The sequence below is a fragment of the Solanum pennellii genome, chromosome 7, assembly GCF_001406875.1.
Source record: "Solanum pennellii chromosome 7, SPENNV200".
NCBI classification, from domain to species: Eukaryota; Viridiplantae; Streptophyta; class Magnoliopsida; order Solanales; family Solanaceae; genus Solanum; species Solanum pennellii.
Genome location: NC_028643.1, coordinates 49,969,102 through 49,979,273, shown reverse-complemented (window position 1 = coordinate 49,979,273; position 10,172 = coordinate 49,969,102). Strand labels below are relative to the sequence as shown.

The window sequence follows — 10,172 nt, the reverse complement described above, 5'->3', positions numbered from 1 at the left end:
TAATATGCATATATTATGTTTGTCATTTGATTGCAGTTCATGTTTATTACCTTACATTGATATTTCCTTTACTTATAGAAGATTTCTTGTTACTTATTACCTTGCATCTATCATATATAATCTTATCCTCTCATTTGTTTTTCACAAAAAGCTGTTGAAGATATAAGCATGTTTTTTCATGTGTTTTGTCAATTAGAAGTCACACAACTACAATGATTTCTGTAAATAATGGGTAAACTGCTTAATGAGATGTAATCCTATCTATTAAATAAGTCGCCTAAATTTGCATGCCACTAAAGTTGCACGGCGTAAAAATATTGAGTCCATGCGCGCATGGGCGATCAACATCTAGTTTATTTAAAAGTAGGAGTATAATAGGAAGTTTTAGAACTCCCTATTTAGTTGAATACATTTTTCCCTATTTACTTTGATGCATTTTTTTTCTTCATAAAATTAAAATGAAGATTAATTCATTTTTGGAACGCAACTTTTGTAACCGTAGAATTTTATATTATGTCTTGTTAATATTACAAAAACAAGTTATTCTTAATTCTAATAATTAAAGGAATACATTCAAAAAGGTTACAGGATGGGTAAACATTCTTTAACTTTAAATTCAAATAATCAACTAATACAAAATTAAATTATTTAAAAAGTTTAGCTGACATTTTTTATGATGACATGTGTAACTTTTTTCCTTTCCTTATGATATATAGATAGATATAGATTATTATTATTATTATTATTATTATTATTATTATTATTATAGATAGATATAGATTATTATTATTATTATTATTATTATTATTATTATTGTTGTTGTTGTTGTTGTTGTTGTTGTTGTTGTTGTTGTTGTTGACATCCAATTTGACCTCCTATGATTGGAATTAAATTTTGAGTTCTTAATTTCCAAACGATTTAAAATAAATAACTTTATAAAATTCAAAATGTCTTAAAGATACATTAAACAGTTTATAACATATATAGTATGTTTAAATAATATATATGTTTTATATATATAATTTTGTATGTAATTGTTACATTTTTATAAATATTTTGAAAATCGTCTCAAAAGTTTTTTTTTAATTTTTTAATAAGTATTTTATTAAGTTAGTTTAGTTTAAATTATTGTTATAAATTTTGAATTGTTTAATTTATAATTAAGTTAGCTATTTCTATTTCGTTAAGATTAAGAAACTCGTAAATTAATTATAATAATTCATCTTACTTAACTTTTTAGCCAATTTCGCTCATTATTTCAATTTGGCTATGTTCGGGACTTCAATTGATCCTAATCTAAATTCATGTGGTCAAAAAAAATTCAATTCTAGCCCACTTATTTTAAGAAGGCAAATCTTGGGCCTCTTCCTAAGGATCAACAACCCATCCAACATGCCAATTCACAAGAATAATTCAGCCTTTTTTTTGGGAAATTTTTTTAAAATGTCATTATTTTAGTATTTAATAGGGTATAGTGTCAACACTTTCAATATTTAGTGATAATGTCAAAATGTTACATTATTATGTATTTTAATTATATTTTAATTATTTTGTTTAATTAAAAAGAATACCTAATTTATATAACAAACTAGAGCTATTTAGGGGAGAGAAAAATTATAAAAAGTAACAGATGCTTAAAACTCTCTACATCAGTTACAATTTTTTCAAATCTTGATGATATATCTGGCCATTATTCATGATGTTCATCCGGAAAAAAAAAATTATTGCGATTTTATTGTTTTGTCAAATAAACTGGGTAAACGATTTTTGGAAAATAAACAAAAACGAAAAGTCAAAATTCAGGTATGTTTTAGTTAATTAATCGTTATATGTTTTGTATTTGATTGTGATTTGTTGTGTTTTTTTTATATAATAGTATTCTGATTTGATGTCGTTTTTTAACTTTAGTATACGAAACCGTATATCCAACAGAATACTTATTTGATGCATCAATTGTTTAGACAAATAATAATGTTCAAATCTTTTATTTGAATTACGATTGTAACTTTATTGTTTTGTATTCTTTATACAAGTTAATGATAATGTCATTATTTTGGTATTTAGTATTGACTTTTTTTTTTTTACTATAAAGCATATGTGGGGAGCATTGCTTTTATAATAAAGCATTCTGGACATTGAACTGAAGATAATTGCTATGTTGATTACACAACTGAGGCAATTATGATTAAAGAGTATGCATCGTATAAAGATTTAGTTGATGAAGTTGCTAATCAGATTGGCTTAGATTTGAGCTATAACAGATTAAAACTTAAGTATAAAATAGAAGGTAGCATTGCACCTTTGGAGATACACAACGATATGGGAATGGGGGTATATGTCTCATTGAAGAAAGAAGTTCGAGAATTCGCAAAGTATCCCATTTGTGTAACTGTATTTGTGAATGATCGTGACATAAATTGTAGAAATCATTATGAAGAAGATATTGGCATGTGTATGATAAACGGAAGAAGTACAACTGATAACCAAGCAATAGTTATTAGTGCACCATTAATTAGTGATGAGTTAAGTAATTCTATTATCTGCTATATGAATCATAAAGAAGTCATTGAGGATCAAGTTTATAAGAATAAACGTACTTTGAAAGTTGTGATGATGAAATATGCCATTGATAATAGATTTCAGTGGAAGACAAAAAGATCAAGTTTAGTAAGATATTTTGTATTTAAATATATTTTAGCTTTTGTTGTTATATTAATTATTCCATATAATATCATGTCTTAATTTATTTTGTTTATTTTCTTTTGTAATTCGAGCAGTTATACACTTGTTTGGGTATCTGAAAATTGTGGATGGATAATGAAGGCTTCCAACATCAATAAATCGGGAATGTTTAGAATTAGAAAGTTTGTAGATGAGCATACATGTTCATTAAAAGATAAGGTGTATAGTCAGAGACAAGCAATAAGCAGTCTTGTTGGAGGTATAATAAAGCCCAAGCTAGTTGATCATAAAAGAAAGTTGACACCGAAAGACATACAAGTTGATGTTAGACTCGAACTTGGTGTAGACGTATCTTACTCTGTGGCATGGAATGCTAGGGAAAAGGCAATAAATACATTAAGGGGGACACCATCTGATTCATATAGTAAATTACCCAGTTATTTATACATATTGGACACCACTTATCCTGGATCGCATATAAGATTGAAGAAGACGGAAGAAAATGAATTTCTATATGTCTTTATAGCTTTGTTTCCTTTCATAAAAGGTTTTGAAAGTTGTAAGCCAATAGTTGTAGTAGACGGCAGCCATCTCAGGGGGACTTATAGTGGCACATTTGTGTCTGCAAGCACATTGGATGGAGCAGGTAACTATTAGATATTTATATTTTTTTAAAGAATTACGCAGAGTATTATATTCATTAAACATGTATTTGTTGTATTTGACGATATGTATCCTAATGTTTGCATTGTATATGTTCAGGAAATATATTGCCCCTAGCATACGGTGTTATTGATTCGGAAAATGATGCATCTTGGACTTGGTTTTTTGAACAGTTTAGAGAAGCTCATGGTTTAAAGGATAAAATGTGTGTTGTATCCGACAGAAACGAGATTATTATAAAAGCAGTTTCGAGGATATACAATATACCACATTACGCTTGCACGTTTCATCTTTGAAAGAACGTGAAGACACTTTACAAAAAGTCACATGACAGTCTTTCAGAAGTGTTTTATGCAATGGCAAAGGCATACAAACTTTCTGAATTTAATGAACTGATGAAAAAAGTAGAACATGTTGATATTAGGGTGAAGAATTATTTGGAATTGGCTTGTTATGACAAATGGGCAAGAGTGTATGCACCAGTTGATCGAGGCACTGTGATGACATCAAACATAGCTGTATGCATAAATTCATGCCTTGTGGAAGCAAGAGAATTACCTATATATGATTTTCTTGAGGAAATTAGACAAATGTTTGGTCGATGGAATTTCAAAAACCATACATTTGCTTCTAATACATTCACGACACTTTGTGGTAAAGCACAAGAAATGCTCGCTGAAAATGAAGAACTTTCACTGCGTATGACGGTATGTTTATGCTTCCTTAAAATTGTTGTATTTTGTATTTAATTCAGTAAAAATTAAAGATTATATAACTGGTATGATTTAACTTCCTTTTAACTTTGTGTAATAGGTAGTTGCGACAAGTAATTATGTGCACAGTTTTCGTCATGAAGGGGAAACATTTATTGTTTGTCTTGAAAAGAAAACTTGCACATGTAGGAGATTTCAAGTGGATGAAATACCATGTTCGCACGCTTGGGTTGTTTTGAATAAGAAATTTCTTGATCCTGAACCGTATTGTTCTGACCTTTACAATCCAAATACATTACTTGTTACATATGCTAATCCAATAAATCCATTACCTGATCGAAAAGATTGGAATGTGCCTGCATATGTAGAGAATTAAATAGTTAAGCCTCCAAAGTTCAAAAAATTACCTGGTAGGCCTCCAAAAAAGCTTCGTGATAAGACGTACAGTGCGCTATATGGAAAGAAGAACAAGAATTCTTCTAGTACTTGTGGTAAAAAGGGACATAATAGGCGATCATGCAGGAATGGACCACGAACTGAATAGTTAGATATGTTTGAATTTGTTTTGAAAAATAAATTTACATGTGTTCGTACAAATCGTTTATCCTTGTAATTGATGTTTTCATAATGCTCAATGAATAATATTTTATCAAAATATGTTCGTTTGCGCGTATTTACTTGTATAGTAATAAAAGTGGTTTGTTAGGTCACTCCATATTAGTGCCTATCACACTGTATATTAATAAGTTGAGTTCTTCAATATGTATATGTATATGCAATAAGACTAAAAAATATGACTTGAGAAACTGTGTTTTAATGTTCATAAACAAATATATTTGACACTATATAATACAACTAATGCGACCGCATTTAAAAATAAATTATATTTTAATACAAAATAATACAACTACAAGTAATGTGACTTAATGAATAATGTAATACAACAATTTTACAACTATGAATACAACATACAAAATATAATAACCTTCTCTTCAATATGTATATGTATATGCAATAAGACTAAAAAATATGACTTGAGAAACTGTGTTTTAATGTTCATAAACAAATATATTTGACACTATATAATACAACTAATGGGAGCACATTTGAAAATAAATTATATTTTAATACAAAATAATACAACTACAAGTAAGTGACTTAATGAATGATGTAATACAACAACGATGAATACAACATACAAAATATAATAACCTTCTCTTCAATATGTATATGTATATGCAATAAGACTAAAAAATATGACTTGAGAAACTGTGTTTTAATGTTCATAAACAAATATATTTGACACTATATAATACAACTAATGGGAGCACATTTGAAAATAAATTATATTTTAATACAAAATAATACAACTACAAGTAAGTGACTTAATGAATGATGTAATACAACAACGATGAATACAACATACAAAATATAATAACCTTCTCTTCAATATGTATATGTATATGCAATAAGACTAAAAAATATGACTTGAGAAACTGTGTTTTAATGTTCATAAACAAATATATTTGACACTATATAATACAACTAATGGGAGCACATTTGAAAATAAATTATATTTTAATACAAAATAATACAACTACAAGTAAGTGACTTAATGAATGATGTAATACAACAACGATGAATACAACATACAAAATATAATAACCTTCTCTTCAATATGTATATGTATATGCAATAAGACTAAAAAATATGACTTGAGAAACTGTGTTTTAATGTTCATAAACAAATATATTTGACACTATATAATACAACTAATGGGAGCACATTTGAAAATAAATTATATTTTAATACAAAATAATACAACTACAAGTAAGTGACTTAATGAATGATGTAATACAACAACGATGAATACAACATACAAAATATAATAACCTTCTCTTCAATATGTATATGTATATGCAATAAGACTAAAAAATATGACTTGAGAAACTGTGTTTTAATGTTCATAAACAAATATATTTGACACTATATAATACAACTAATGGGAGCACATTTGAAAATAAATTATATTTTAATACAAAATAATACAACTACAAGTAAGTGACTTAATGAATGATGTAATACAACAACGATGAATACAACATACAAAATATAATAACCTTCTCTTCAATATGTATATGTATATGCAATAAGACTAAAAAATATGACTTGAGAAACTGTGTTTTAATGTTCATAAACAAATATATTTGACACTATATAATACAACTAATGGGAGCACATTTGAAAATAAATTATATTTTAATACAAAATAATACAACTACAAGTAAGTGACTTAATGAATGATGTAATACAACAACGATGAATACAACATACAAAATATAATAACCTTCTCTTCAATATGTATATGTATATGCAATAAGACTAAAAAATATGACTTGAGAAACTGTGTTTTAATGTTCATAAACAAATATATTTGACACTATATAATACAACTAATGGGAGCACATTTGAAAATAAATTATATTTTAATACAAAATAATACAACTACAAGTAAGTGACTTAATGAATGATGTAATACAACAACGATGAATACAACATACAAAATATAATAACCTTCTCTTCAATATGTATATGTATATGCAATAAGACTAAAAAATATGACTTGAGAAACTGTGTTTTAATGTTCATAAACAAATATATTTGACACTATATAATACAACTAATGGGAGCACATTTGAAAATAAATTATATTTTAATACAAAATAATACAACTACAAGTAAGTGACTTAATGAATGATGTAATACAACAACGATGAATACAACATACAAAATATAATAACCTTCTCTTCAATATGTATATGTATATGCAATAAGACTAAAAAATATGACTTGAGAAACTGTGTTTTAATGTTCATAAACAAATATATTTGACACTATATAATACAACTAATGGGAGCACATTTGAAAATAAATTATATTTTAATATAAACAATACAACTACAAGTAAGTGACTTAATGAATGATGTAATACAACAACGATGAATACAACATACAAAAATACAACACATGGATTCAACTAATATAATATATATACGTAAATTCAAAATGAAAAGTATGCAGAATAAACTACTAAACAAAAGATAATCAAAATGATAAGTATGCAGAATTATCTGCTACATAAAAGTTAATCAAAATGATAAGTATGCAAATTATAAAGCAACATAAAAGTTTAAGAAACATAAATTAACTAGTTTTAAAATATAAAGAAGTATCTTCAACAAACGCACAACTACTGTATTTCAATTGGAGCAGACACAACACGAATAGATTGAGGCATTGCATGCCTAGGGGGTGCCTCAGATTCACTAATGGCTCCGTTGTCTTGCTTTTGCTTAGCATAATTCCAAAGAAGTGTTGCATACCTTGACCTTAAAAACATTACGTCAAATGTACCACTTGGATTTCCTTGACCATAAGACAGCCACTCGGCAAAAGCAAGCATATAGATACCACAATCCCTGAATAACACATGAGAATACAAAATTAAAATTTAAATACAAAATAAAATTAAAATTGACTAACAGAATTAATAGAACTTACAAGCTGGCATCAGTCTGTTGAGGTATGTTGTCTATGAAAACTATCTCAAATAACTCATTCTCTTCTTGACTAACAGATCTATCTAAGCCTCTGTTCTTGTAATAATCATACATAGTCAACTTAAGCGGAATGAGTTAAGCCAACTTGGTAACCTCTTTCCTGATTGCTGCATCATGACCTGCCGCTCTGTAAGAATCATAAACGTATACACGTCTATCATTAAGAGAGAGTACCGCCAAGACCCAATGACATTTTTTCTTTACATTTACAGAATAAATACGTGATCCACCAAATGGCACGGAATGCCGGCATGAACTTTATACCCTCTAATGTAATCACCTATAAAATGCTCTTCATCAGCGCAGCAGACATCACTATCTAAATCTTCATACTTCTTTCAAATTGATGAAATTTTGGACGTAAACACACAATTCACAGTTGTGTATTTATACCTGCTGTCCACATCATACTTTGCTTTCTTTCTCAAATAATAAAATATAACATTGATATGCTGAACAATAAAAAATAAATAATCATTAGATAACAATAAAACAACGAAGAAAAACTAAATATCTATAATTATTACTTACCGAATCATTCAACAATTGTCCTTTTGAGTACAAATTGTAGAACCAATTTTTATTGTCTACAATATCAACACCAAAGTCAAATGGGACAGGAATGTGTGCTTTACCCTTCTTGTATCGATCCTGATCATGAGGCCTAAAGAAATACACAAAAAATAAAAGTTATACAATATGTACACAGTAGTTATATGACGTCTAAAGAAATACACAAAAAATAAAAGGTACACAAATTATAAAAGGTATATATAGAAACATAGAAATTATATAGGTATCTAATGTATTTGTGAAAATATGCACCAGAATTTAGAGTAACATACATAACAATAAATAAAGATTTGTATTGTTATTACAATACATAATTTAAAAGGATTAACGAAAAATATATGAGTTGTTTCAATCAATTTATAAAACAACATACATTAGCATTCAATAAGTTGATTAATTGAAAATACACTAACATGTTTAGAATACATTAAAAAAACGAATCAGATTAAAAACTGATTATGCAAAACAGCCTCAAAAAATAATAATCATGAATAAAAAAAAATATCATATACTAAAAAAATTTAGAATACATAATACAGCATACAATTTTCTTTATATTATTATGCGTATTACATACTTACTTGTTCTCATGTTTTGCAAAAATACCTTCGTGAATCCATGACCGGTGTGCATCCCACATAATGATATCACGATTGCCAGAAATAAGATCAAAGATGAACGGGTGTTTCAGTTCAAAAATAATTGATTTCACCGACGAAGTACCTGATGTAAATGTTAAATTAAAAAATAACATACCATATACAAAAATTAGAATAAACATATATAAATTAGATTTAAAATACATTAAAATTTGTTATGTCTTTATACCTGCAGATGAGCCGAACGATGTCATATATGGGGATGTATTGAAAGGTCCTGGACTCTAATCCTATGCGCAGGTAATGATGTGTGAACAGGACTTTTTTTGTTTTGACTATCCTTGCTAGCCTGTTTTTGAATATTTGAGTTGTCATTGCTTGTGGTTTGAAAGTGCATGATAATGCTCTGTTCTGCATTAATGGTATTGTCAGTAGCATAAATACTTTTTATGTCACTGAGACTTGGCATTAGAGAATCATCCAACTCAAACTGTGATTGTGGTGACCCTTCCAAGGGAACAATAGATTGAATAGGGGTAGGAAATATGAACTGATCCTCTTCATCATTGTCATCTTGATCTGTAAAGTCATGTTGACTTTCAAAAACAAGTGGCCTTATTTTTTGGGTTTGTCAAATACAAATGACGGTTGAGGTATCTGTAGTTAATAAAAAAAAATTATTCAAAAGCAAATTATACTAATAAGAACAAAAGTAATTAGTTTAGATAAGTAGAAAAACATACACTTGGGATTATTGATTTAGACGAACTAAACCAGCATCTACATTGATCAGATTACGCCCAGGGGAATTGTCACAATCAACCTTTAAAAATATAAAAATGTTAATTATAAAAAATATTCCCAACTGCACTATATAAATATGTAGAGTCAACCAACATACTTGTTTATCAGCACCCCAACAATATCGGGTATGTCTCCCAGATTTGAATTTACAAAAATTGAATGATCCTTTAAAAAAAGGAGATTGAATAAAAAAATATCGTTAAACCATCTAAAAATACAAAATTTATAATGAACATACTTGAAAAACTTCCTCGCTGCCATCATTTGAGCTTTAATCACACTCCGACTTCTCATCATCAAAAAGACCATTCAATCCACGTAGATACAAAAGTAGTCAACATATATATTGTAACGACCTGTTTAGTCGTTTTGAGCAGCAGATTTTATTTCTGGAAAAACTGGCTGAGACGACGGATCCCACGACGGACCGTCATGGGCACGACGGACCGTCGAGGGGGTCTCGTTCCAAAATACTTAGAATTCTGAAATTTGGGTACTGAAATCGACTCTCTGAACTT

General features: G+C 28.2%; 1 pseudogene; it reads right to left on the bottom strand.

Annotated features, from left to right (window-relative positions):
- Positions 1–7,308: 7,308 nt before the first annotated feature.
- The window catches only part of LOC107025056, a 27,245-nt pseudogene continuing 24,381 nt past the window's right edge, over positions 7,309–10,172 (bottom strand).